This window comes from Papio anubis, chromosome 12 (assembly GCF_008728515.1).
Source record: "Papio anubis isolate 15944 chromosome 12, Panubis1.0, whole genome shotgun sequence".
In the NCBI taxonomy this organism is placed as follows: domain Eukaryota; kingdom Metazoa; phylum Chordata; class Mammalia; order Primates; family Cercopithecidae; genus Papio; species Papio anubis.
In genome coordinates, this window is record NC_044987.1 from 39,043,829 (window position 1) to 39,067,007 (window position 23,179).

Sequence of the window (23,179 nt, forward strand, 5' to 3'; positions counted from 1 at the left end):
TTGAGGGTTTAGATAATTTTATTATTATTATTATTATTTTAGAAATGGTGCTATTTAAAATGGGACTTAAAAGAAAGAGAGGATTTTATCAGGCAGAGATGGAAGAGAAGGGCAATTTATCTCTTCACATGTTACACACATCCTTCTCATATCCTTTCATATATCCAACATGAAGAAATATTCAAATCCTAATTCTATGCCATACAATCAACGAAAATCACAAATAGGGGGAAAAAAGAAAGAAGAAAAAGGAGAAGGAGGAGAAAGGGGCAGGGGAAAAAATGGCAAAATGTGTGAGTTATTGTGGCAAAGAGGATGTAATAAAGAAGGAAGAATCATTGCCTTTGCTCTATTCTCTCATAGCTTTGTCTGCTGTGATGTATGGCATTTCAGACACAGCAAGCACCCTTGGGACATGAAGAGTTAGAACACTAATAATACCGAACATTTTTGAGTACCTTTTGTTTATCAAGTGCTGTAAGTGCTTTTCATGCTTTAACTGGCTCTTCATAATGATCCTATGTGGTAAGCATTGGTGGTTTTCTCATTTTATAAATAAGAAAATTATGTCACAGAAAGCTTAAGCTAAGATTACACAGGGCTATTACTTTTTAGAATCTAAATGCTTATAATCACTTACTATATTATATCACAAAAAAGAGCCAAAGATGGGTTGTAGCAAATTAAAAAAAAAAGAAAGAGATGGAGGGAGAGAGAAAGGAAGAAGGAAAGAAGGAGGAGAGGAGGGAAGGAGGGAAGGAAGGAAGGAAGGAGGGAAGAAAGGAAGGAAGGAAAGAAGGAAGGAAAGAAGGAAGGAAGGAAGGAAGAAGGAAGGAAGGAAGGAAGGAAGGAAGGAAGAGAGGGAGGGAGGGAAGGGACTCTTTGTCCCTGGGTCAGCCCAAAGACTGGTTAATTAAAAGGGAAGCCTTCTGACCTACCCCATTCTTTAACCAGGAGCAAACGCCTGGGATTCCACAGAACCTCCAGGGTCCAAGTCCCAGGATAAGACTTAAGGTACCACAGATCTGGCAACATCAAAGAAAACACTCCAGAAACACGGTAAATTGTGGCCTGTGGACCCCTGTGTTTTGGTAGGGAAATTCTAGTCATCCAGTCTCTGGAGAGCTTAGCTCAAGAGAAAGTAAACAAAATGTCAATGAGCCAAGAATTGACATAATTCATCCCAGTGGCAGCAAATGCCATGATTTTGCTGGCTTATGGATGGTTGATGAAAGGAAAATAACAGCACTTCTGTCTGGCCAAATAGATCCGTAAGTCCTTTCCCCTGTATAAACCAAGTCACCAGAGTGGTAGGTAGCTTCTTAATATCACCTCCTGATATTCAAGCTTTTGTGTGATTCCCTCCTCTTGGATTTACTGACTCACTTCTAACAAAGAAAATACAGAAGTAAATAAGATTATGGCAAAATAGTGACTTCCAAGATTAGTTTATACAGATGCTGTGACTTCTGTCTTAAGTGCTCCTAGTTTCTTTGCTCACTCTGGGGAAAGTCAGCTACCATGCTGAGGCAGCCCTATGGAAATGTCCACGTACGTGAACTTGAAAGCAAATCTCCGGAGGCTGCCAACAACCAGATGTATAAACTTTGAAGTAAATGCTTCTCCAGTTGAGATCATAGCCCCAGACAAGAGCTTAACAGCAACCACATGAGAGACCTTGAGACAGAGGCATCCAGTTAAGCCACAGCTGGATTCAGATCCCATAGAAACTGAAATAATAAATGTTTGTTGTTTTAAGCTACTAAATTTTGGAGTAATTTTTTATGCAGCAACTGATAACTAATACAGTTCTCAAGTTGGGAGAAATCTTGGGTTAAGAATACAACTTGTTTTATCGTCATTCAACAAAACTCCCCTTGTCACTTACTTCTAAGAATTCACGACAATAGGTTGTGCATCAGTAGTCATGCTCTTGGCGTTGTCTAGCACCAACAAACAGTCCTAACTTTGTGGCCAGATGTTACTGAGTTAACATAATTTGAGCTTCAGAATTAAATAAGCCCTGATATAGACATAGGTTCTTATCCCTTTGTATTCATTTAAGCAACAAAGACCCAGTTAAATAAAGCAAATTATCTAAAATCACAGTTAGACAGCAGCAGATACTAGTCATAAGTATTCACTGAAAACCTACCCGTTTTTTTTACTTGGGGTCAAAACCCGCTTCTCACTGTTCCATGTTCCTTCTGGAGATATGTGAGCCCATCTGTCCTATCTTTAGAAACTTGATTGTCCTCCATCTCAGTGACTGATGCCACCATCCACTTAAACATGCACCCAGAAACTGAGGAGTCTTTCTTCACACCTCCCTTTTCCTCACAGCTCCATCTCAAATTTGTATTCAAAGACTGTTGAATTGCTTTGAAAAAATCTCTCAGTCAAACCCACCCACTTCTGTCTATCTCCACCATCTACAACCTATATTACCCAAAAGGGGCTAGTCTATGGTTTGGTAACAAGTAAGCCCCAAATCTCAGTGTCTTAACAAAAATGTGTTTCTCTCATGACAACTCAAGACATGTCAAGCATCCCTCCTCCATCTTGGGGCTCTGCTCTGTGGGAGTCAGGATCCCCATTGTCACTACAGCAAGGGAAGAGAGTGACAGAGCCAATTCACCTATTGCCTCTACCCAGAAGTGACACACATCAATACTGCTCCTACACCACTGGCTAAAACTAGTCACATGAACCAGTTTAATTCCAAGGGACACTGGGAAATGCATAGGAACAACTGGATATTTGGTAAGTACCAAATGTCTCTATTTCATCATCCTAAACAGAGATACCATCATCTCTGTCTTGGACCTCTGCGATACCCTCTTTAGTGGTATGGCAGCATCCACTCTTACCCATCACTTAGCTCTTCTTTCTAGAGCAGTCATTTTGACTGAAGATCTGAAAGGTCATCATTGGCTTCCCATTGTTCTTCAGATGTAAACACAATTGCTTAACATAGCATGCAAAGCTATGGTCTGGCCCCTGTGTGTATATCTGGACTGTCCTTGCTTCACACTCCCTTTTAAACCCCACTGCTTTGCCCATCACAGCCATACTAGCCTTCCAGTCCCTCCAACTGGCTGTGCTCTCTCCTGTGCCAGCCTGATCAAGAAAGGCAGGTCTGGGTTTGAAGACTGAAATAGGTGATGAATAAGTCTTGTGTTTTTTTGTTGATGGTGGTTAAACATCAGTTTACTACTGGCTCAGCAAATAACAGTGTGAAGTGTATACACAAGATAAACCCAGAGGAGGATGGACATTGCTACCCATTTGCTTCCTAATTCCACCTAGGACGCATAGAGGTTGTGTTGTGAATTTAACCAGTCAGTGAGGAACATGTCAGGTCAGAGGGGCTCAGCATGAGGCTCACTGCGTACTATACTGTTCTTCCTGGGGAGGACTACATTAGAACACAGCATCTCATCTGTTACTATATAAAGAAATGTTTGCTGCCCACGAATTATACCCATTTATTTGTGTGTTGTCAGTCCTTGCATACCTTTTGTCACAGGATCTTTGCATGTCTTCTTTTTCTTTCCAGAAGATTCATCCCTTCTGTCTTCAGTCATTTCTGACCTCTTCATCCCCCATCATATGTTCTTATAGCACTGGTTACCACCCCTCCATAGCATTGCCACATTTGCAGTTCTGTAATTATTTGGGTGTTATTTAATTGTTCACAGTCTTTTCCGTCACACTATAAACTCTTGAAGGCAGGAATCAGTTCTGGTTTTGTTCGTGTTAGAGGCCCCTGTATAGTGCCAACACATGGCAGCTCTCAAATAAGATTTCTTGAATAAATGCATCGAGAAGATAGAGCTTTCCCCATATCTCCTTTTTTTTCAATCCAATATGCATGGATCTATTATTTAAAATAATCTTTTAAAACTCAAATCTCATTATGTCATTTTTTTTGCTGAAAAGTTCTCAATGATTCCCTGTCACTCAATGAGGAAGTCTAAGCTGTGTGACATGACCTATAAATAGGGTGGCCATATGTCCAGGTGTACGTGTTTGAACCTGTGGTTATGGTATAAAGTGTCCTCTTTTAATTCTCAAAAGCCTCCCAGTTTGGATGACACATTTTATGGTCACTCTATACAAGTGACTTCCAATATCTGGCCCCTTATTGACTTCTTAAATCTTTTTACTTTACAGTTTATGCACACGCAACACTGAACTGCTTACAGAATTCTCTGCCAACCACCATGCTGTTTCTCACCTCCAGGCTTTTGCTGGCATAGTTCCCTTGGGCCAGAATTCCTTCTCCTCCCTGCTGACACATTTTGTATAATTTAGCTCATTTCCTAACCCCTGAAGAAAGCCTTCTCTGACTCTCACTTCTAAGGCCAAGTCTGGAACCTCTTTCCTTAGATCTACCCAGTCCCCCAACCCTCTATACATTATGCCTTCATTGCATTTTCACAATGAATTATAAATGCTTGCATGTGTCTGTCATCAATCCCCACCCCAATGCACATGCAACACTTGCCCTTGAGGAGGGTCAATATGTTACTCATCTTTGTGTACACACAGCACATAGCTGATGCACAATCATTACTGATTGAACAAATACGTGTTTTTGAAGATTTTATTTTTCAACAAATGAGATTTTGTGGATAGGACATTTATTTTTCTAACTTCATTAATCTAAATCATTTAGAACTTTTCATCTGAATTTCTACTCAGCATGAGCAACCAGTGATACCCCCACTGAGTTAATATAATTACAGCCAAAACAAAGAAGCCTGATGTTTTAACTACCCCCACGTATCCTTATGATGGACTTTTTAAAATAATGAAACTAGCTCTCATACTTCCAGGCTTGTCAACTTGATCTAGTCCAACTACTGCTGTTACTTGTTCTACTTCTTTTTCTTCCTCTTCTTCCTCCTTCTCCCACTCCCTCTCCCCTCCCCTTCCACTCTCCCTCCTTCTCCTCCTCTTCCTCTCCTCCTCCTTCTCTCTCTTTCCCTGATGAGAATACTTGGACTGTAATTCTAATTCTTGCCTCACCCTGTCCTGCCCTCCTCCTTCACATCCTCCTGTCTGCTTCCCCGCTGCGATCTCCTAAGTTTCATCTGCAAAGCACGTGAGTGCACCACATCACTCAAATAACTTACACATTTTTTAACCTTTGTAGTAAATTTAACTTAGATGTTGCCTGTTTTGTCAGCCTTGCTAAACTAGATTTCTCAGAGGAATTATTTTTTAAATCCTTAAGTTTGAACATCATTCCCCTAAGAAGAGACATAATAAATAACCGTTTCCGCTGAAAGTGTGAAATAGTGTCTCATTGCTAAAAAGAAGACGTTTCCAGGAAAGAGTCTTAGATTTTGACTCAGACCCTGATTTGTGTCTGGCCTTGTCACTGTCTACATCTGCTCTGATGGCCTGTCCACATACCTGCTTGAGCCCATGTTTCTTGGTCTATAAACAGAAATGAGAAAATATGCCTCACAGAGCTGTAGGGAGGATCCAGTGGGAAGCTGTGTATCAGTATTTCTCTAAACAATGTCCTTACAAAAGGAAATATTTTCAGGGAATCTGCAATGTTGATGTAGATTGTTTTTATTATAGTGTTACATACATATGAACAAAATTACCACTGGATATAAATTTTTAAGCTTATAGCTCTTATAAAACTAGAAATCAAAATCAATTTGTAAATTGTATACATAAAACATTTGCACATTAAATGTAAGTCAAACTACAAACTACAACGAATGAAATTATCAAGGATAATTTACTGAGATAGCTGATTGATTACCAACTCTAAACTTTCATTCCTAACAAAAATTTTATAATCTGCACCTCAATACCCTGCCCCCTTTATTTTGTAAAATCTCTGAGCTCTCATGTATTAAACTGTAACATAGAAACAATTAAACTACGTAGCAAAGGACCTGATAATAATACCATATAACAAAGACTCAGAAGTCAGTTGATGCATCTGACAGAAAGGGGAAATGGAAGGCCCTGAGTTTTACCACAAGGAATTGTTCAAGCCCTTTGGGTCAAGACTCCAGGGGGAGGTAGTTGGACTGGCACTCAGATGACCTGTTTGTGCTAGGATCCTCCCTGTCCCCCAGATATATTACCACAGGTAAGAGCTCAGACTATGGAGTACAACCTAGGTTTTAATTAGATCACTGTCACTGTTAGCTCTGCAATTTACTTCACCTTTCTCAACCTCAGTTTCTTCAGCAGTAAAATGGGGAAAAATTAATTCTATCTTATAGGATTGTTATGAGGACTGAATCCAATAATGTATATGAGAGCCTCAAGAAATTGCATTAGTATCATGTGTAATGAAAAAACGTCAGTGGCCCCTAGACAGACACGGAAGTAACTGGACCTCCCTCTGCCACCTAGTTGCTGGAGTCCCTGTCATAGCTGGAGAGAAACTTCCTTCCAGCAGAGACTGCTTGTGGGAGCAAAGCCCACAGTACCCTGGATCTGAGCTCCTGGGAAAATTTGGACCTGTGAATTTTGAAACCTTGCTGAAGAGGATAGAGGTAGAGAAAACCTATATTTCTAAAGATTCCAGCTGTTTTTAGTGTTGTAATTGGCAGAGATGAAGCCTCCAAAATAGCTCTTTCTCTGATCTGGGAAAACTCAATCAGGTTTTTGGGTTTTATCTAAATAAGCAAAATAACTTTCTGCTCGAATGGAGCTCTTTAGTGATCCTGAGGTTTTCGGGAGTTGAAAACACAGATTTTTAACTCTTGAGACAGGGAAAGTTACACTTTGGAGAAGCTGCGTTACTTTAATTTGGGGGTGGTGGGGATGGGTTTGAGCTAAGAGGAAAGAAAAAGCTGTTCTGGCTTCTCTATCCTACACAGCCAGGAAGGTTTGGAGAGGCTGTGAGGGGGAGCAGGAACAAGAGCTGATGGGACTGTGCCAGCGCGACTTTGGAAGGTTCTGAGAACAAGCAGAGCCATTTGAACTAGGGGATGAGATGTGGCATGGAGTTAGGGAAAAGGCCATTCTCCCCACCTCTTATGGGACCCAGAACCACTCGGGCCCCAGGAAAATGCACAGCTTTAGAAGTCCCTGGAGATGGGGGTCTGGCAATGGTGTTATCATGCTTATGATGGTGCTTCTGCCATGGCAACAGGGAGGCTTCCCAAGCTGCAGGGAGCACCAAGAGAAAGTCGGAGCTGGAGAGCACACGCCTGTCAGTAAATGCAAGAACAGACCAGGCAGGAAGCACAAAGGTGGGTGTCTGTGAGTGGCTGGGCAACACTTTGAGAAGGGTTGGAGTCATGACACCATGTGGGTGAGAGCTCAAGCCATTACAAGTTGGGCATTAGAAGCCAACTTGATAAACAACCCATTCACAATATCAATACAAACGAAACGATCCACGAATCAATTTAGCAAGAAAGGTACAGGGTCAATGATAAAGAAGACTATGAAATCTTATTGACAGATGTGAAAAAAAATTCTGAGCAAATGAAAAAGATATACCATTTTCTCAATAGAAATTATTTATCTTTACTATAGTAATCCTTCCAAAATTGATGCAATCTCAAACAGAATCCCAATTTTTGTCAGCTGCATAAAATAAGTTTAAATTTCTAATGGGAACATAAATATCTGAGATTAGTTAAAAAAAAAAAAAAAAAAGAACAAAGGATCATGAGGGTAGATTTGCCTTATCCAGGAACAGATGTTTCATAAAGCCATTACAATAAAAATATAATGGCATTGACTCAGACTAGTAAAATAGAATAAAAAGTTCAGAAAATAAATCCAAGTATATGTGGAAACTTAATATATGACAAAGGGAACATGTTAATGAGAAAAGGAGTGTTTATTTTATTAATGCTGCTGACATAGTTGGCTATCCAGGAGAAAACATAGAGAAATTCTTAACTCTCACCGTACACAAAAAAAAAGATTCCAAATAAATTAAAGAGCTAGTGAAAAATTATACATTAGAACAAAATTTAGGATAATACTTACATAATGTTGAAGTAGGAACACTTTCCTATGTAAGATAAGAGATCCAGAAGCCATGAAGGAAAACACCAACATATGGTATTTGACTACATTTTCTTATTGTTAAAAGATTGAGAAGACAAAGTCAAAATACCAAAGATGTCCTGGGGGAAAATTTTGTCACAGATGTGATAGATACAAGGTTAATCTCCCTAATGTACAGAGCTCCTTCAATTTGTAAGAAAAGACAACTTCAACCCAGTACAAAAATAGGCAAAGGATAAGAGAATTCACAGCAGAAGAAATTTAAAAAGTCCATGAAAAGATGAGCTACCTCACTTGTAGTCAAGAAAGCATTAAGTAAGTTTAAAGACATCATTTTTGCCTATCACATGGGCAAAGAAAAAAAGAAGAAAACCAGAAATGGTAAACCCAGGGGAGATTTTCACAGTCCTATATTCTGGGAAGGCTTGAATTACTACAACCTTTTGGAAAAGTAAACTAGAAATGTCTACTCAATTAAAAAATATGCAAACCCAATAATCCAATTCTGAAAATTCATCCTATAAAAATAAAATTGCCAGCACATAAGTATTTATGTTAAGAATGCTTACTGCCATTTTTGTTTATTTCTGGATGTATATTGATACAGAAATAGTTCAAATTATGGTATATCTTTAAGAGGAAATATTATGCAGCTATTAAAAAACAAAATGGTCAATATCTATGAACCCAGAGAGAACTCCATGATGTCTTGTTAAGAAAAGCAGGCTACAGAAAAATAAATACGGTTCTATTTTTATAAAAACAAGTACCAATCATCCTCCTCCTCATATATGTATGTGCAAATTTTCATAAACAAAAAAGTGTGAAAGGTGTAACCTCAGGGGGTGGAAAATGAAGGAGATAGCGGAGACAGAAATCATTAAATTCTATGATGTATTTTCTATTATTTTGTTGGGTAGAATGTTTATGTAGTGCTTCTCTATTAAAAGTATTAATAAATAAGATAATGTTTTCAAAGAAAACGTGACCTCAGAAGCTAATGGGACCTGGACTTGAGTCAGGTACTATTGTTCTTACAGAGGAGTTGAGAGGAAATGAATCTGACAGGAAAGAAGGGAAAGAAACAAGGGGGCGACTTCCCACTCCTATGCCACATGCTTCCATTTCTCCCTCTAGGAAACCCTTCTAGGGATGCTGCACTTGCTCTGCTGGTGGGCTGGCTTCACGGACTGCTGCCTCTCATTATCCAATTCCTTTCTTATAATTTCTAGTCTGCACACCGCCTACTTAGGTGGTCTAATTTAGGCCATGTGCACACATTTGGGGGATGTGTATGTTGCTGGTATATAACATTTTCACATTTAGGTCCCTTTAATAATCTTCATTTGAATAGTAGTTCAGGCAAAGGAAAAAGAGACCATGTTTGCATTGATGTCTTTCAGCCAAACTCTACCACCCAGGAGCTAGCCAGTGTCTGGGGAAATTGGCCAGCCTCCACTCTGGCAATAAAACAGCCATTTATCCTAGGCCAGAAACAAACCTTTCCAGGCCTGAGGTAAATTTACATAGAAATAAAATTTAAATGAGGAAAATACTACTGGGGTGATGCTTTAAATTTATTTACATTTGTTCATCTCCAACAGTAAAACAAAGCTTCAGGGATGCCGACCCAGAGACAGTATCTGCCCACTGAAATACAGAAGAAACATTTTGATTTTACTACTATTCTTAAATATTCTGGAAACCTAGCCAGGCATTAGAGACAATGGAAAACTATTCTTGCTTTTAAAGATATAGTTAAGTTAATCTGGCTGCTGTTGTTTTCATAAACAAAAAACTGTGGAAGGTGTAACCTTAGGGGGCGGAAAATGAAGGAGATAGCGGAGACAGAAATCATTAAATTCTATGATGTATTTTTGATTATTTTATTGGGTAGAATGTTTATGTAGTACTTCTCTATTAAAAGTATTAATAAATAAGATAATGTTTTCAAAGAAAACGTGACCTCAGAAGCTTATGGGACCTGGGTTTGTGAGTCCCACCCACTCCTGCCTTTCTAAAAACTCAAACAATTTCTTGAGTTTTTAGAAGAAAGGCAGGGGTGGGGACCAGGGAACATGACCAAGAAGAAATTTCACTTGTCCCTTCTTGAGATCTAAGAAAGGAAGCACATCCTTCTTAATGCCCTGTTTCATGGGCTGACCATCTATCTGTTCAGAAGGTTGTCTCTAGAGAGCCAGCTGTTCCTGCTGTAATTTAAGTCTGTCTTCTCCATTCCAGCAATGGGAGTTAGAGAGAGTTAATTAACTGATATGGTTTGGATCTGTGTCCCCACCAAATCTCATGTTGAAATGTAATCCCCATTTTTGGAGGTGGGGCCTGGTGGAAAGTGTTTGGATCATGGTGTTAGATCCCTTACTAATGGCTTAGTGCTATTCTCTTGGTGATGGGTGAGTTCCAGAGAGATCTGGTTGTTTAAAAGCATCGCACCTCCCACTTCCTGTTCTTTCCTCCCACTTTCACCATAGAATACACTGGCTCCTCGTTTGCCTTTCATTATGATTGTAAGCTTCCTGAGACCTCCTTAGAAGCAAAGCAGATGCCTGGCGCCATGCTCCCTATACAGTCTGCAGAATCATGAGTCAATTAAACCTCTTTTCTTTATAAATTACCCAGCCTAAGGTATTTATTTCTAGCAAGAATGGCCTAATACACTAGCCTTATTATTTTTTCCTCATCTGAAACTTGAGCTGAGTAAGGAATCCTTGACTGTCGATGAATCTATAGAACTCTGTTCACAGAGAAGTACATTTGAGAATCAAGAAAAAATCATTTTTAAAATGCAGGGGACCCAAATGTCGTGCCCAGAGACAGCAGATAATCAATGGCAAAATCAGACCCAAAACTGCTGGCATCCTGACTTAGTTGCTGCTGCTTGCTGCTTAGAATCATTACCTGACTTTGCTAGGTGAATGGGGATGAGCATTCTGAGCAGAAAGAACATTGTATACCTAGAAAAAGGTCTGAAACAGCATAAATGTTTGGGGAGTTTTGGAAATTTAATACAAGCAAGACAGAGGCATAAGGACTGTGATGGAACCATTGGAGAGTAGGCTAGAAATCAGCCTTGTAAGCAGGATACAAAGTTTGGACTTGGTATTTGCTGCTACTCTTTCAATTACAAGCTAAAGAAACCCAAGACCAAACGCAGCTAAGTAATGGTAATAACAATAATGGCTAACACTTAGCAATGTTCTAAGCTCCCTGTATGCATTAACTCATTTGGAACTCATTACAATCCAGTGAGGTGGATGTTATTATTATGCCCATTTTAGAGATGAGGACATTGGTATTCAGAAAGGTTAAATAATTTATCCAAAGTTACATAGCCATTAAGTGCCAACACTGGATTCTAACGGAAAATATATTGACCCCTGTGATTGGTAAAGTCCACGAGTAAAGCCCACTTCATGTGCAACTAAATCATCCAGGAACTCAACCAATTTCCTAAGGCTCTGTCTTGACTGGGTCAGCTTCTTTTCATGCACTGCCTTCATATGTGGAGAGATTCTCCCAATGCAGAGAAAAAGAAACAATTCGTATTTCAGAGCAAGAGTGAGACCATTTCCCTCCCAACACTTATACATGAAAGTTCTTCTTGGCCTCTTGTTGCCCATTCTGAAACTCATCACTGTGGCCAGGTGCATGGAGTGCATAAGAAAGCAGTTGGAGCTGGGCCAACCACATGAATTGGGCTCTCACGAAAAAAAAAGATCCATTATCACAAGAGGTGGGGTGTCACCAGATAGATGCCCCATCAGAGGATATAAAGAGGGGAGGGCACAATTGAGTTTGCACTTTAGAAAAAAATGGTGTCACAAATGGATTAGAGGCACGTAGAACTGGAGACAGGGAGGCCAGCTAGAAAGCTGATCAGGTTTTCCAGGTGGGAAATGTACCTGAGGCTGTGGTGATGGCAGGAAGGGAACAGAGTCAAGAGGTGTGTAGGAGATAGACTTGGCTTTAGGCCTGGAGGAAGAAGAAGAAATTAACGGCAACCCCGAGGTTGTGGTATTAACTGAAATTGAGAAAACAGGAAGTTGAGTAAGTATTCAGGGGAGAAGGAAGACAGTATTTAAGCTCATTTGGGGATGTCTTTGCATTTGGTCTGCCTTTCCTGCTAGACAGTAATTTCTATGAGCCAGAGACCCCATCTGCCCTGTTCGCTATAATATCTGCAATGACCATGTAGCACCTGGCACATATTAGGCACTCCCCTATTAAATGCACAAAGAAAGGTGTCTACCTGATATCCAAGTGCATGCACTAATTACATTGTTGGAAAGTCAGAAGAGATGCCTGGCCCCACAGTGTAAATTTGGGGGTCACAGGGATATGGGCAATAGAGAAAAATGGGGGCATTAAAGAGATGGTGCAGAGTGAGTGTGGAAGGAGAGAGTGAACATAGAATGCCTGCATGTAAGGGGCTAGCAGAGGAAGATGAGCCTGGGATCTGTTGGAAAGTGAATGATGAGAGAAGGAGTAAAAGAAGCCTAGGTTGATAACAGGGTAACTTGGTGTGGAAAGGGAGAGTTGACAGTGAAAAGAATGTCCACTCTTCCACTTGCTAGCTGTGTGAACTTGAGCAAGTTATTTCACGTCTGTGTGCCTCAGTTTTCCCCTTTTAAAATGACAAAAACAATACTGCCTATCTTAGGTATAGTTGTGAAAAATTTTTTAAGTAAGTTATTTTTTAACTTGTAAAGACACAGTACTTGTCTCAATATTTACCTAAGGAATAATGAGTCATACTGAATACCACAGAGGGGCCAAGCAAGACAAAGATTAAAATGTGCCCGCTAGATTTGGCAAGTTGGATAGAGTTGGGCCTATACAAATGAACAATCTGCAAATCTGGGAATGAAAGCCAGATTGGATAAATTGAGAATAGGAGGTAAGGAAGTAAATACATTATCCACTGTATTTTTTTTTTTCTCCTTGGCAAGTAGCAACAGCTAATATGTTTTGCTTATCCGTCTTACTTACTGTTTATCTCCCTAACTAGAATGTAAGCTTTATGAGGACTGTGATTGGATCTGTCCCATGTGCTTAAGAGCATGTGGGCACATAGTCTATGTTCAACAGAATCTATTGAATGACAGGACAGGACAGATGGATATGGTGGAGTGGTGGGACAGGAACTAAGACTTTTTATCATAGCATCCCCTTCCCCCAGTAGGTTTTCCCCTATGGCTACATACCAACATTGTCTGCAAAGTAGTAATTTTAGCACAGATTCCCTAGGTCTCCCTCCCCAGACATGCTCTGAAGATACATCTTTGGTTGGGGGTGTGGATCAGGCCCAGGGGGTGTTTTTTTCAAAAGCTCCCCTAGTCATTAGGACACACACCTGGCATCACAACTACTGTCCTGTACGATAGTTTGTGATGCATCACTTAATATGGAAATAAAAAGGAACAAAAGTTATTCAAGCCTTCAGTCATCATGTCTCCCCTCAGGATCTTAATCAAATTCATATTTTTTCAAGTGTGTTTATATCTGACAACTGAACAACTTAATAAAAAATTCCAAGGGTAACAACTCGAAGAAATTCTATTACAACAAAGTCTGGGTAGAAGGAATGGATTGGGCCTTGAGAAGAAAAGAAAATGCCCAGAGCCAGTTTCTCTGTGGCCATGTAAGCCAGCCATCAATCACAGCTCACACCTGCCTTCCGCTCTGCACAGAGACCAATTGAGATGCGTCTGCGCCCCCCCATGGGAGGCATGGGAGCCTGGACAACGCAGGCTCGGAAAGGCAGGAAAGCATGACAGATGTGACAGAGAATTATACCAAGTTGTCTAAGCGGCTAACAGGGAATTCTCAGAAACTTTGGGCTAGTGTTGAATTCTAAGAACATACAGAAATACATGTTCAAAGAACGAATGAAGTGAAATTTCTCAGGGAAACGGAAAAAAAAACTTTTTTTTTTTGCCAGTGAAAATCGTAGAATCTGGTCACTAAAAATAGAACATTCAGGAATAAAATGAAGAGGATCTGTTTTGTTAGGACTTCATCTTACGTATGTCTCTTTGATCAGTCTGTAACTGATTACACCCTCTGGCCTTATCTCCCATGATGTGCCCTGGCCTCGCCTAGTCACAGAGAGCCTACCCTCTGATGGCACTGACTTTCCCACTTTTCCCACGACAAGCAGCACATGCTGTTTCATGGTTCTGTGTTTGAAAAATGTTTCCCCTTCTCCGTGCAACAAAAGCTGACTCATCCTTCCAGACCTACCTCTGATGTAGCCTCCTTTGGGGAGACTTCCCTGATTGCTCGGGCAGAGGGAGTTAGCTCCTTGCTCTTCTCTGCACTTGTGCTCCTTTGCTCAATGTCAATTCTGTGCAATATCAAAATCTCATGTTGTAATTATTTGTTTATTCCATCCTTCATTAGGATGTGGCTTTTCATGAATGGAAATCGTGTGTTAAGCAATTTAATGGCTACTGCCTATGTGCTAGATGATAAGATTCATTTCTTTTCCATACAGTAATCCTGCAAAGCATAAGATTTCCATTTTACAAACGAGAAAACTGATTCTCTGAGTGTTCAGATAAATTCCCTGAGGTTAAGTAGTTGATAAGCAGTAAGCTGTATGACTCCAAAGTCAGGGCTTTTTCTACTATAATACACTGTCTTTCTTTAGCTTCTTTGTATGGGCACATGCTTGGTACCAAATGAATGAATGTTATTTATACTAATTTTTATAGGAACTATAAGAGCAGGACCATGTCTTTTCCTTTCAATCCATCCTTGGGACTAGTTCAAGGTATTCAAGGTATATACACTCTAAGCTACCCCTAAATATTTTGAATGAGATGGCTCAAAGCGTGTATAAACAGATTCCATGCTACCAAGCCTATATAATTAATACGTGATTGTTGGAAACAAGTGGGTATATTAGCCAGTTGCCTCTATAAAAAGAGCAACTCTGCATCAAATATATCAAAAGGAAATCCCTTCCCAATATTAAAATGCATAGTCATCAACAACCGTATCCAACAGGCAAGCCATTTCATACATATAAGTACATCTTTCAAGTATTAAGTTCTAGTCAGCTTGCTAGGATATGGTTTTACTTCCCATCAGATACTCCATAGCCTTACAGAGACCCTGGTGGAGAGGAGACAGTAGTAATAATCTTTCATGTCCATATCATCTTTCTCAGTTTTCCTGTGAAGATCTCTGGGGTCTTGCCCAATTGTAGGTGAGAAAGTTTGGTAAGAGTTCACATTCTTTTGAGGAAAATACTGATTCCAACATTACCTCGTAACCTTTCCAGTGACTCCATACGCTGAAGTTGGTTTGTTTTTAATGCAGCAAACACTTACTTACCTTCTCCTTCTTTCTCTCTCGGAAGAGAATATAAATCCAACTCAGCATTTCAAAACAAAATGACAGCTTAGCTGCCATATAACTGCACATACTTTAGATACGGGATTTTTATGCCAGGCAGCTGGCCCATTCACCCTACAGTTACCATGGCCATTTTTTAAAACATAATCCAATCATTTTAATTGCCTGTGGTTTGGCCCTGGCCTAGTGCTCCATTAAGTAACCAATTTGAGAGCCCAGAGAAATGGTTTAATTGTGAAATGTAGCGTTCATTCTCATTTTTCAGATTCTATTTCTATTTTAAGTTAGATGATAAGAAAGCAAAATTCCTGGGCCATATTATGATCTGAATTCATTCCTTCATTCAACAGATATTTACTGTGCATCTCCAAGGAGCAGCAGATTCTGGGGTCAGGAGGTCAGATGCTGGAACCAGACTGTGAGTTTACCTTCTAGCTTCTTTATCTGCTAGTTCTACGACCTTGGACAATTTACCTAGCCTTAGAGCTCCACCTCTGTCCCTCTCCTATAAAAGGAGCATAACAACAGTATCCACTACAAAGGGCTATTTTGAGGCTCAAATGAATCATTAGATATAAACACTTAGAAGAATTCCTAATGTTTAATACATTTTAGTTATTATCATTGTAATTATTATCCTATTATTATTATTACCATAAGTCACCATAAGTCAGACACGGTACAGACTTGGTAGGAGGTACTGGGGATACAGAAGTGAGAAAAGTACATCAGTTCCTGGCCTCAGGGAGCTTATGTCTAGTGGGGAACACAGACACTAAATAACGACACCAGTAAGTAAGTAAATGTAAACTATGGTAGGTAACCATGTGAAAGGTTACTAAATGTCAACTATGGTAGGTAAACAAACCTACCATAGTTTACCATACTCACTCACTGGTGTCATTATTTAGAGTACAAGGTGCTCTGAAACCCTAAACAAGGGGGCCTGTCCCCATCTGAGTAGGAGATGATGGCTCTTTTGATGGAACAGAAACTGAAAGCAGGAGCAGGGTTAACTGGATGAAGGTGAGCGGACTCCTGGGAGGACCACTGCAGGCAGAGGGAACAATGTAGCAAAGTGATTAAGTGAAAGGCCGGTATGGCTGCAGGCCAGAGGGGTTGCTTGCCGGAAGTGTTATATGCACAGACTTCTCTTGAGGTTGTTGACAGAAAAATTATAGTGTCGTTTTTAAGCTGTAGCTCTAAAAAATGGTTTAGTTCTACAAACCATTTCCAACGTTTCTTTTCTTTTTCCACGTTGACACAGCACTGAGAGCTATGTAAGCACCGTGTGCTCCCTTTTGGGCTAACCACAAATAAAGTCAGGATTTAGTTTACTGGCTATAGCTGCAAGAATTAGGTCAACTCAGGTGCCTTGTAACATCTATTCCCTTACTCATTTTATGAGGTTCTATTTTTATCCCTTATTTCCTCATTTTATTTTGAAATGTTAAAGGGCTTTTACGTCCTTTTGGAAGTTGGCAGGATGTAAATCCCCAAATACGCAAAATAAAATATATTGATTATGAACAGCTTAATTGGCTGGAGCCTGGTTCAGGAGAAAGAATGTAGTTGCAGGTATGTGGGGCCCACAAGAAGAAAGACCTTGAAAGGGTGTTTGCAACCTTTCATTGGGATTGCTTCCTATTTGAAATTGCCAATGTCATGACTCAAGGGGAGGGAGTTGTGGAAGAGGAGGCATCCAACATAACTCACTTCCATTGGCTTTCTTCATTTGAATGTCGCCAGATTTAAATGTAAACGGTGTATTAGCACTTCGGAGCTTCTAGAAGGGAAAAATGTGTATGCTGAGCCTCCCAGATTTGTTTGGTTTGTCAGTTGTTTTCTGGGCTTGCTTTTTCACATAGCTGATGCGTTTGTCTGCCTGACAAAGAAATGAGAACAACAGGGAGTTTTGTTTGTGGTTCTGTGAATCTGGCCTCATCAATTACAGCTTCCAGAGCAGTCTGATGTTAACCTGTCTGAAAGCAACAGGGGGAATAGCAAAATTCTTTGGCCACACTTCATGCTTTTCCCTCAGCTCTCTACATCTAGCCCTTCTTCCTGCCACCAACTTTCCACAATCATTCATTCAACAAGTATTTACAAAGTACCTCTTAGGATGCCAAGTATTTCACTAAGGGCTGGGGATGGTATGAAATCAAACCTCCCTGCCCATCTCTCCTTTGCCTTCTTTCCACATCCCCCCAAATGAAGGCTTAAAAACTTACATCTTCTCCAGTACTTCCTCCTGAAGCACAAGAGAGACAAGAACAGTCTTGCCCAGCTTGAAGAGGAGGATTGTGTGAAAGAGCCCACCATGAAGAAAGTCCCAGAATACATGATTGCAAGGAAGAGGTAGGGAGTAGTGAATGGGAAGCACATTCGTGTCTCTACCTTTTCTTTCTTTGGTAATCTTCTGCTCCCGGTAGAGGAGAAAATGGAGACCTCGTGTGGACTTAGAAAAGTCTAAGCTGAGAGGCCTGATTTGGAAATAATGAGATAATTCTGATAATGAGAATGAACATCTACATGATTATTTAAAATCCACAGAGGGCTTTTATATGCACAATCTCAGTGAATACCCAAAGCACCCCTAGGACAGGTGTTAGGATTGCCTTTTCCTAGACAGGAAAGGGGTTTGGGGAAACTTGGCTTTACTGCTGGAAATTAACCAACTGGGGCTTTAACTTCTCCCTCCCAGAGCTTTGCTTCTCTCTCTCTCAAATCCAGGGCTTAGAGCAAGCGCAGTGCTACCACAATTGAGAAAAGACTGCCTTGTACAAACTTGCACATAATATCTTAACTCAGTCTTTTTCCAACACAGGCAGCCTTCAGCTTTATGTAAAGAAGGAAAATCCTGTGAAAAGGAATCATGAGCCTAATCAACAGAGAAGGAAATGGAGGTTGGGAAAAATTAAGCAAGTCGCCTCAGGTCACTTAGCAAGAAGTACTGGAGCTGGAATTTGATCCCCAGTCAGTCAATCTGACGCCAAAGTGCAGAAGCAGGAAAGGCCCTGCTGCCCTGGTAGTGAAGGTAGAATGAAGCCTGCATCTGTCACCATGCAACAGACAAAAATATTGTGCTTAAGCCAAGAATCTTGGGTTGGAATTTCAGCTATGTCACCTCCTAGCTGTGTGACCTTGGCCAACTCATGTAACCTCTCTGATCCTTTAGCTATAAAATAAGGAAGACAGGGTTGTAATGTGGATTAAATATAATAATGTGTCTGCATCCAGTGTACATACACTAAAACTCTACACTGGGCACGGAGGTTCCCAGAGGATGATGAGTTAAACTCACAGACAGAGAATACAGCAAAAAGTACAGATACCTGTGGACTAGTGCCCTTTGGAGTAGGCAAACATTGACTAAAATAAATCAGATGCTTTAATCCTGGGTCTCCCCAAACTACTTAAGGCCTCACAAACCAATGGGTGCTTTCAGGGCTAAAAGTTAGCTGCAAAGCCCTAGGCCGACACTGATTACTAAAACAGGTGCTTAGTGCTGTGGCAAGGGAGTGGCCTTTCTTCTTCTCCTGGGAACTCAATATGGCTATTCTGGCTGCTTTTCCCAACAGCTGCTGAAACTTCCCAAACGCTGACATTTTACCCAGTCCCTATAACATACTTATATAACTTTTCCGATCTATTTATTTTGCCTACATTTCCACCTAAAGCTTCTGATCTTTTAAAAATTATTAGATGCATCAGGATTCCACTCATCCCCTCAACAAAATGTCAATTGAGTCCCTGCTACATCCCAGAGCAGTTTAGAAAAGAGGAACTGGCACATGACACAACTTTAAAAACCACCAAAAACTTACATTTTATAAAGTGGTAGGACACAAAGTGCAACACTGTGCAACGCTGTTTTCTGGGTCATTTCTTTACAAGCATATACACTTCTTCCCTTGTGTTTGCATAGTTTACATCTAGGATCAGCTTGACTATTTTGCCCAGTCTTTCTATGGCCATCAACATTCTCAACTTTCCTAAAGGTTAAGTCCCTTTCAAAGACAGTTTTATTGTCCTACTTCATTTTAGGGAAGAAAATGCTAGAAAGCTCTCAGATTACTGTTGTGTTGTATGGCTTTTTTTCCTGAAACGTAGCAGTATGGAGTACCTTATTTAGTATCCACATAACTACAACTAAATCACACTGATTCAAACAGTTTTAACAAAGTGCAGCCTGTCATGCCGTAACTTTGCTCTTGCAGTCTTCCACTTCTTTGGTTAAATTCAAAAGCGCAAACTCAAAATTCAGCTAAGGGCTTTCATCAAGAAAAGAGCTTCTAAGTACTCATGACATTCAAATTGTACAGGATGCAGCTTTTGGGAGTGGTGTACTGTGTTTTCAGCAGCAGCAAGATTTGTTCCTTGAGAATACGTCTTGTACCATATTCACTAAGCCATCGAAGTAAAACAAGAAGGAGGAGGGAAAAGAAATTAACAACAGGACCAGGTAAGGTTGAACATTCCAAAACAACCAAGTCTCCCTCAGCATTTCCACAGAGGCTACATCCCTAGACTCTAGCTCCAGTAATCCCTGAGTGTGAACAAATGGTTTCCCACAGGTCTAGCTCAGATCATTCATTACGGTCACCCTTCCAGGCACCTGAATGAACACATTGTGTTATCCTCATCCTCAGAGTCTCTTAAAATGTTTGAATCTCTTTTTCGAGAACTTTTCTCATCAAAAACCTTCAAGGTTCAACTCCTTCAATATGATTCTAACCATCTTTTCCTATTTCCCATTCCTTTCCCATTGTTACCCAAAATTTTGGTCCAGTTAAACTATCAGCATTTCTTGACCATGGCCCAAAGTTCAGTGCTGTTGATTCTTGGCCTTGCTTCTCCCTCTGTCTGTAACGTCCCTCCTCCATTCCTCTGGCCATTGAGCCTATAAAATCCTATCCATCCTTCAAAGACCATCTCATTGCTACATTCTGAACAAAATCATTTGAAATCCTTTGAACCTGATGTGATTTCTACATTTTTATCACTTCATTCCAGTCCTGTAGTATTTACCTTCTCATGTAGCATTTCTCATTCTGCCTATGATATTTTAATTCCCTTGAGAGAAGAAGCCATATCTTATCAAGTTTTTAACCTTCTAATACATGGCCTGAGATCCTGGCCCAGGATAGAGTCCAAGTTTTGTGATATTAGATAGTGCTACAGCATACCTTTCCTACTAGAACATGTACAAATATAATCTTTTTCTGTTCTCTGGTATTGCAGAGAAAATAAAGACTTGAGTAGGACATAGAGGAGATAATTAGATAGCCTTGGATAAGTCAGACTGGAGAACTGAGGGTATAGGAATCCTGTTACAGCCTTGGGGTAAACTGTTGACTTTGCAGATATGCCTCTAGGAATATAGGTACATGGAGTTGCTGAGACAGATGGCACTGCGTGTGCCCAGTGTATAAAACACTTTAAAAATGGCCACATCCAGGTCTCTTGACCATGCTGGAAATCTGGAGTCAGTGCAGATTTTGGACATTCTGACCAGGGACAGAATTGTCAGAAGTGATTTTAAGACATGCTTTGTGGAAAATGCACCAAAAATATTGCCCAGGAATATATATATATGTATGTGTGTGTATGTGTATATATGTGTGTGTGTGTGTATATACATACGTGTATATATGTATATATATACATGTGTGTATATGTGTATACATACATACGTGTATATATGTATATATACATATATGTGTACACATACATACGTGTATATATGTATATGTACACATACATATATATGTACACATACATATATACATATATGTACATATATACATATACATATATATACACATGTATATGAGAGACATTGAAGCAGTCATAATCTTAAAACTAAGCCAGGAAAACTGCCTAGACTGATCAGATGATCAGAAGAGGAGAAAAGATGGCTCCACCTCATTCTACCTAAATACAACTTTTTAATTTTTTTAACAATATCTCCCAACTCCCAAATATACTTAGGTGCAGAGATGGTCATCTGAACTGGGCTATAGAAGTCTGGGTTCTAGTTTGAGATCCTACATTAAATAGTTAGGTTACTTTGGGAAAATGACTTAACCTATCCAAGTCCCATGTTCTCAGCTCTAAATTCTAATAACCTGACATAAAATTTAGAAATGCTACAATTCATCTCAGTTCTGCTCCTAATCCATATGTGGCTTGATGTAATCTCAGCCACTCATTCCTAAAGTATTTTCCTCCTTTGGTTTTTTCTTGTATTTAATTATTTAATACCAGAGTTGCTCCTCTCACTTTGGTTTTTTTTTTTTTTTCTAGCACACTAGAACCCTCTGGGACTATGACTACCCACCCGCTAAATTGTGTTCGTGGTTACAATTCCACAGGGAACTCTCACCCTTTCTGGGACTCTTCAGATCAACACACCATATGATGAAACTGTTTCTTGTGTTTCAAATGAACAAGAAGAACAGAAAGGATTCCATACGCTGAGGAATATCACATAAGTGGGAAACCACAGTCCAGGTCCCACCACCTCTTTCTCTTAATAACAAAACACAGGGAAGCCCAGTACTTGAAGAATGCTTAACCTTCATGGGCATTTGGCATAAGAATAAAAATCCACATGATTAGAGAATAGTTTTCACTTATACCTAAAATGCTATTATTAAGAGAAATAGGCCTTCAAAATCTAAGGACATGGATGGTAGTGTATTTGCAAAAGATCTACTTTTGTATATTGCATGATGGTGACGGATTAATTTAAATGAAACCAATGCTCTTTAGGTGTCAACAACTAACTAAAAGAAGGCAGAAAAGAGAAGTACATGGATTTGGGGCTCAGAAAAGTGAGATTTTTAAAAGAAGCAATTGCCGTATTGTGGCATTCAAACATTGTAAAAAAACAAGGATGCACGCTAACATTTTTTGAATGTCTAGTTACATGAAATATCTTGAGATAATTGTTTTCAATAAGTTATGGTGTTGAATAGCCACAAGAACCTTATTTCAACCCCATTTTGAATTTGGGGAAACTAAAACTAAAACAAACATCCAAGTCCGTACCACCTGACTTCAGAATCTCTGTTGTTTTTTCAACACCATATTATAAGTCCAGAATGTGGCCCCAAGAAATCTTCTATTTCAACCAGCCCTCTTTCTTCCCTCATGTTCATCTCTGCTCCAGGCATGACTGTTTTTATATCATCATTGAGCTATGTCTATCCTGTTCTTAGAATCCTACATTTAAGACTTTCCATTACATTTGTTGATAACCCACTTCAAGGGCTAAAATCCTTTATGATGAACAGGCATTTCCATAAGTACCTAAATCCCTTTTGTTGCTATTTCAACTCAGCATTTTTACCCCCAGGTGTGATTCATTTATCCACTCATTTATATCTGACCCAAACATACTTTTCAAACTTAAATCTTACTGCTCCCTTTCGTGGATGTTTTAACATCTTTTGTTTAAAAATAACATAAGAGGCCAGACACAGAGGCTCACACCTATAATCCCAGCACTTTGGGAGGCCGAGGCAGGAGGATTACTTGAGGTCAGGAGTTTGAGACTAGCCTGGCCAACATGGTAAAACCTCATCTCTACTAAAAATACAAAGTTAGCCGGGTGTGGTGGCATGTGCCTGTAATCCCAGCTACTCGGGAGACTGAGACAAGAGAATTGCTTGAGCCGAGGAGGCAGAGGTTGCAGCGAGCCGAGACTGTACCATTGCACTCCAGCCTGGGTGACAAAGCGAGACTCTGTCTCAAAACAACAATAACAACAACAACAAAACTA

The 23,179-nt window shown here is 39.9% G+C and overlaps 3 long non-coding RNA genes across 6 annotated transcripts; 1 reads left to right on the forward strand and 2 right to left on the reverse strand.

Moving 5' to 3' along the window:
- Positions 1-886: 886 nt before the first annotated feature.
- On the forward strand, positions 887-21,044 carry LOC116269697. Its single transcript, XR_004177395.1, has 3 exons — positions 887-6,536; positions 7,139-7,238; positions 15,741-21,044. It is a non-coding gene; the product is annotated as an uncharacterized LOC116269697 (long non-coding RNA).
- LOC103877830 lies at positions 9,575-17,195 on the reverse strand. 3 transcript variants are annotated; one of them, XR_004177397.1, is made up of 3 exons: positions 17,107-17,195; positions 14,272-14,374; positions 9,575-9,660 (listed from the first exon to the last, which is right to left on the reverse strand). It is a non-coding gene; the product is annotated as an uncharacterized LOC103877830 (long non-coding RNA). The 3 variants fall into 3 exon arrangements; XR_004177396.1 differs by lacking the exon at positions 9,575-9,660 and adding an exon at positions 10,703-10,762; XR_004177398.1 differs by lacking the exon at positions 14,272-14,374 and having other exon boundaries at positions 17,107-17,193.
- On the reverse strand, positions 17,193-18,418 carry LOC116268627. Of its 2 annotated transcripts, none has more exons than XR_001895064.3 (3): positions 18,331-18,418; positions 17,788-17,873; positions 17,193-17,271 (listed from the first exon to the last, which is right to left on the reverse strand). It is a non-coding gene; the product is annotated as an uncharacterized LOC116268627 (long non-coding RNA). The 2 variants fall into 2 exon arrangements; XR_004177394.1 differs by lacking the exon at positions 17,193-17,271 and adding an exon at positions 17,564-17,641.
- Positions 21,045-23,179: the final 2,135 nt, after the last annotated feature.